This window comes from Electrophorus electricus, chromosome 7, assembly GCF_041902795.1.
Source record: "Electrophorus electricus isolate QZ-2024a chromosome 7, ASM4190279v1, whole genome shotgun sequence".
Taxonomy (NCBI): Eukaryota; Metazoa; Chordata; class Actinopteri; order Gymnotiformes; family Gymnotidae; genus Electrophorus; species Electrophorus electricus.
In genome coordinates, this window is record NC_137503.1 from 31,301,242 (window position 1) to 31,307,500 (window position 6,259).

Below are 6,259 nucleotides of genomic sequence, written 5' to 3' on the forward strand. Positions count from 1 at the left end.
TTTTTGGGAATTTCCACCACTGAGAAAATAAGACCCATTAGAGCCCCAGCCGATCTCTTCACATCCCACATCCCACAGTCTGCTCTTCACCAAATTCCACATCAGCATTCCACATCAAACTAGCCGCCGGTTTCCTTTACGTTGATACCAGCAGCCATGAATGACCACACGGACGCGTACATTTCGCTCCCAGTTCCTTCTAACAAAGAGACGCCCTCTGCTTTGTACAGGCCGCATGGACTTTTGCATCTTCTCCGTATCCTGCATGTGTGCTCCGCTCAAACCTGAACCATATGTGGAGTCCGGAAGTGCGGTATTTATCCTGACCACAAGCTGAGAGTCATGTGGACCCCGCTGGCAAGCCACATTCGCCCCCAGGGTGGCTCTGCTATAACGGCTTTGTTTTAGAAGCATCTCATTCAAGGCTTAAGTGTGTCAGAGGAGAGGGGGAGTGAAAACTCCACCCTCATGAGGAGGGCGGGGTTTGGAAGTGCATGTGTTACCTATTAGATCACCCAGTTTTACCTCAGATTTGGCATGGTAAGGTATTGGCTAAACTGGAAATGACTACCAGATCTGGAGTGTTTTAGGGTATGCCATGTCATAATAAGAAATCAAGGAAATGACCTGATAGTTCATTTTAATGCTTCAGTCCTGATTGACAGTGTTGTAACAGAAGTGCTTGAATTCTAAATAGCTGCCTCCTAGTTCAAGTATCAGACTGTGAGAAACAGCATTTTCTACAATTATTTCATGCAAATTTAATGAAATACATAAATGCACACGCACACACACACACACACACACACACTGAAAGGTCCCAGGATTGGTGTGGGGACCATAGTAGTGAAGATCGTGCTGAAGGTGGAACTGGGAGAAAATAAGACCCCCCCTCCAAAACAAAACCCCCACATGAGGACTGAAGACACCAACTAAACCGCAACTTGTCCATCACTCCTGTAGGGCCACATCACTGCACTGGAAGAGAGCAGGCTCCAGTTTCCCCAATACATTCACTGCACTGGAAGAGAGCAGGCTCCAGTTTCCCCAATACGTCCACTGCACTGGAAGAGAGTAGGCTCCAGTTTCCCCAATACGTCCACTGCACTGGAAGAGAGCAGGCTCCAGTTTCCCCAATATGTCCACTGCACTGGAAGAGAGCAGGCTCCAGTTTCCCCAATATGTCCACTGCACTGGAAGAGAGCAGGCTCCAGTTCCCCCCAGTACCTTCACTGCACTGGGAGAGAGCGCCTCCAGTAGTGCACAAGGCAGGCTCAGCTGGAGGCCTGGAGAGACTATACCTGCACACCACTTCACTCCTGCCAGCACAGGGAATAGTTCAGAGCATTTAGTGAGTGGAGCTGAGATTGGGCTTAAAGTGTCACTCACAGCAGCACCTGGAAACTTGGGTTTGTGGATTGGAAACCCAAAACAATAATCTGAGATTGGGAGTGAGTAGTGAGTGAGCAGTGAGTGAGTGGCATGAGTCTTGAGCAAATTAAATAATGGTAATCACCTAGCAACATGAACATATGCACGTGCGTGCACACACACACACACACACACACACACACACATAGAAACACGTACACACACACACACACACACACACACACATAGAAACACGTACACACACACACACACACACACATAGAAACACGTACACACACACACACACACACACACACAGAAACACCTACACACACACAGAAACACACACAGAAACACATACACACACCAAACACACACACACACACACAGAAACACGTACACACACACACACACACACACACACAGAAACACGTACACACCACTGCCTTTGCTTTAAAAGAGCAAAATCGTAAACACATGTCTAATTTCTGATCCTCTGCTCTAGTTCTCTCCTCCATCTCCTGTGCTGACTCAGCCATCTTGTACCTTCTTCAACATGTTCCCAGAAACGTTGACATGATTAGAATACGCGTGGCCGTTAACTCTCACAGCAGCTGGGGTGGGGCCGTCCGCTCAGATGTAATAGCCACTTCCTATCAAGTTTTCTGTGGCTTATCGATTGCACACGAGGTGGTGTAGTCATAGGTTATGTTTGTAAACAGCAGAGAAAATGGTATAATGACAGGGCATTAAGGGAGGGCGTGCGGGTGTGTGTGGCCGTGTGCGGGTGTGTGTGGCCGTGTGCGGGTGTGTGTGGCCGTGTGCGGGTGTGTGTGGCCGTGCATAAAGGGCAGTGACATTCTGGAAGAAGAAGACAACACGCGAGTCTCATCCAAACTCGTCCTAATCCCTGATCGGAATCCTGACGGTGAAATGCACTTCACTGTGTTGAGCAGAACCTAACAGCAAAAAGAAAACCAAGCAGGATCCTCATCTATATTGAGCGATAAACAGAACGAGACAGACAGCCGAGTGCAGATGTGATTAATATGCCCCACAAAACCTCACCATATGTCTCACTGTGGGAGACCCATTATGCCTTCAAGCAAAAAAACAGGTCACGATATGGTGACTCAGCGTTAACTCTATAAATAACGTAATATGGAATTACGCAGTGCTTATACAGATATAGGTGCAGAGTTATGGTCGCATGCACAGAAAATAAACACTGTGTGATCAGAACAGCCCCTGCACTGTACCCTACAGACCGAGATATTTCCGTTTCTCACCAGATTATCCACTGCGTGAGATCATCAAGCCATATCAGATGACAAGACTGATTTTATGTGTTTGACACATCCAAGGCTAATTATTCTCTTTATATATGACAATCCTGCCAAAAAATAATGGTTTAGTCCAAGGAATGTACACACACACACACACACACACACACACACACACACACATCAACACATCAACATGCCTGTCATTTATTATTATACACACATATCACTGTAAATGGCTTGTAAATTAAACTTTGGCTGTATTTCAAGAACCGGAATGATGTATCAACAAATATGGCACATTCAAACATATACCAGAAGCATTAACAGGTGACTGTTCCACACTGGTGCAGGTAGGTTGTGCTGCTGGGTTGATGTGTGTGGGTGTGTGTGGGTGTGTGTGGGTGTGTGGGTGTGTTGGGGGGGAGGGTGTAATCAGGCTGGGAACTTTACCAGCCTTCCCCCATTCTCATAGTTACTTTTATAGGATTCTCAGCCTGGTTGATTATGTTGTTTGGCGAGAGACCAAACAGCATAGATGCACTCATTTGACTATTTAGCAAAGACTCAACACCAATCACACACACACTCTCTCACAAACATACTAACACACACACACTCTCACACACACACACTCTCACACACACTCTCACACACATACTCTCACACACACTCTCACACACACACTCTCACACACACATACTCTCACACACACACTCTCACACACACATACTCTCACACACACACACTCTCACACACACACTCTCACACACACATACTCTCACACACACTCTTACACACATACTCTCACACACACATACTAACACACACACACACTCTCTCACAAACATACTAACACACACACACTCTCACACACACATACTCTCACACACACTCTCACACACACACTCTCACACACACATACTCCCACACACACATACTCTCACATACACGTACTCTTACACACATACTCTCACACACACATACTCTCACACATATTCTCACACACATACTCTCTCACACGCATACTCTCACACACACACACACACACACACACACACACACGCATACACACACACACATACTGTCACACACACTCTCTCAGCGCAAAACACATTGCATTCCTGCAGGGCAGTACTGCAGAGCTCTCCAAGTGAGCGCGCATATGTGTGTGTGTGTGTGTGTGTGTGTGTATACACACACACACACACACACACACACACCCGCAAGCCATGTCAAACAGTTCAAACAGAAATACACAATCTTACCGCACATCATCTATCTTGTTATCAGGTGCTTGCTGCATTGTCAACACTTCTGCCATTCTGGCTCAGAGGCCACAGTTTCTACGTCACGAGCAGTTCGTGCAGATCTCCAGTGCGTCTTTAGCTGTGGTCGTCCTCCTGCTGGCTCCGACTGGAAAAGCAGGTCTCACTCCTCATCTGGGGACACACTGGGGTTCAAATGCATTTAGCATTTGGGTCACGTGACAACACAAGCTTAGCAGGCACCTCACTCCACAGCTACATTCCCCAGAGCAGCTTGCATGGGTTTCATTATATAAATGGAATTATTTTCATTAAAGTGCACAAGTCATCACCTGTGGAATCCACGAATGTCTTGTAAAAACACACGAAGGTAAACATAAACCAAGCACATGTTCTACAGCAAAGCCAAACATGCCTCGAACTCTCGTGCATAAAGTGATTCAAGTGTGAAAACTTAAAAGGTGAGAGTAACAGTGCAACGGTAACATCAGTAGAGTTGCTGCTCCACAGTACTGATTTCAGCCGGACGCAGGGAGCAACGAAATGAACACAACTGACTCTACTGTCCGGCTGTGCTAGTAGAGACTCGTGTTGCTGCAAACACGTCGGGTCAGTGAAATACACTCACGCAGTTCACCTTTTCTGCTCCTGCCTCTTTTCCTCATAAAAAGGAGAAGCCCTGACAAGCTCCCTCGCGCTTCCTTTCGTGGGACCTTGTGATTGTGTGGGCTTGAACGGAAGCCCGCGCGCTCGTCTCCTAATGCTGGAGTAGAGCAAGATCTCTGAAACTGTTCTCCCAAACACAGCCAGTGAGCATTAGTTATTAGGGCTGAGAGAGGCACGTTTTTCCCCTCTCCTCTGGAACTCTGCCAGTTTGGCAGCGGTTACCACAGCGATTAAAGGCCCAGTGATGTAATCCTTAGGGAGCTTCTCTGTTGGCCAGTGCTAAATCACGGATCTCCTCGGTCTGGGGGGTAAGGGGGCCAATTCAGCAGCCGCATATCCATGAGGCACACACACACACACACACACACACACACACACACGCGCACACACACACACACACACACACACACACACACACACACGCGCACACACACACACACACACACACGCACGAGCACACAGCAGCATGGCTGCCAGGGGCAGGGTAAACAGCCTAACATCTGGAATAATGTAGTACAATGGCTTTGTGAAGGACAGTCTTGTATAAAGGGAAGATAGAGTTATGAAACCAGTATGGATGAATGTATTAGTGACCTGAGTTATCACCAATGAGTATAAAATCAAAGTTAGGAGAGAGAGAGAGAGAGAGAGAGAGAGAGGGAGAGAGAGAGAGAGAGAGAGAGAGACAGAAAGAGAAAGAGAGCGAGAGAGAGAGAGAGAGAGAGAGAGAGAGAGAGAGAGAGAGAGAGAGAGAGAGAGAGAGAGAGACATGCTCCTCTCAGGCCAACCTGTGTTTGTTAGCATTGGTCTTCTGGAGTGTAGCTAAAATCCTTAAACGATGCCAAATGAGTTCAAAGAAAAAAAACAAAAACATATTTCAACAGAACTGCTCTGTACCCATTAGGACTGGTAATAATCATTGCACAGAGTATTTACACTGTCATCAGTGAATGGCCAGATGCTGGACACTGTCCAAACCCTTTCAGACGTTTTCTGCTTCTCTGTTAAAAACCCCGTGGGTGAAGAAGTGGTCAGAGTGGCCAGTGCATTAACGTCATCTGACAACAGTTTACACCATCAGACTATTTACACTCTACCAGGACTTCCCCCAACAAGCGTGTGTGTATTTTCACTCCTAATATTGACTGAGCGTGTGCTGTGTGTTTAGTTTATGGGCTCATCACTCAGAGGTCTAGGTCACATGAGCAGCGAGAGCCATTCTTGTGCGGCTATCGCCCCAGCAATAGCAAAGTGGGAGCCCCCTCAGAGCGTGGTCGCTGACCGGTTACACCCTTCGGCTAGTAGTTGATGTGACTGATTCATAAGCAGTTCATCAGCTAACAGTTCTCCAGGGTGCATGATCTCAACTCTGTAGGTGAAATCTAATCTCAAGTCCTGGATGTTTGTGACTGCTGGCAGCAAAACGATCCATTAATGTAGCAGATTGATCTGTTAATGTAGCTAACTGATCTGTTACTGCAGCAAACTGATCTGTTAATGTAGCAGATTGATCCGTTAATGTAGCTAACTGATCTGTTACTGCAGCAAACTGATCTGTTAATGTAGCAGATTGATCCGTTAATGTAGCTAACTGATCTGTTACTGCAGCAAACTGATCTGTTAATGTAGCAGATTGATCCTTTAATGTGGCTAACTAATCTGTTAATGTAG

The 6,259-nt window shown here is 46.6% G+C and overlaps 1 long non-coding RNA gene across 2 annotated transcripts in view; it reads right to left on the reverse strand.

The window, feature by feature from the left end:
• Positions 1–623: 623 nt before the first annotated feature.
• The window catches only part of LOC145658817 (uncharacterized), a 7,380-nt gene continuing 1,744 nt past the window's right edge, over positions 624–6,259 (reverse strand). The window contains exons 3-4 of one of the 2 annotated variants that reach the window (XR_014124727.1): positions 3,923–4,107; positions 624–2,330 (exon numbers count right to left, since the gene is read on the reverse strand). This is a non-coding gene — a long non-coding RNA (uncharacterized LOC145658817). Of the gene's footprint in view, positions 4,108–6,259 lie in introns of both variants that reach the window. The other variant, XR_014124726.1, reaches the window with a different exon arrangement.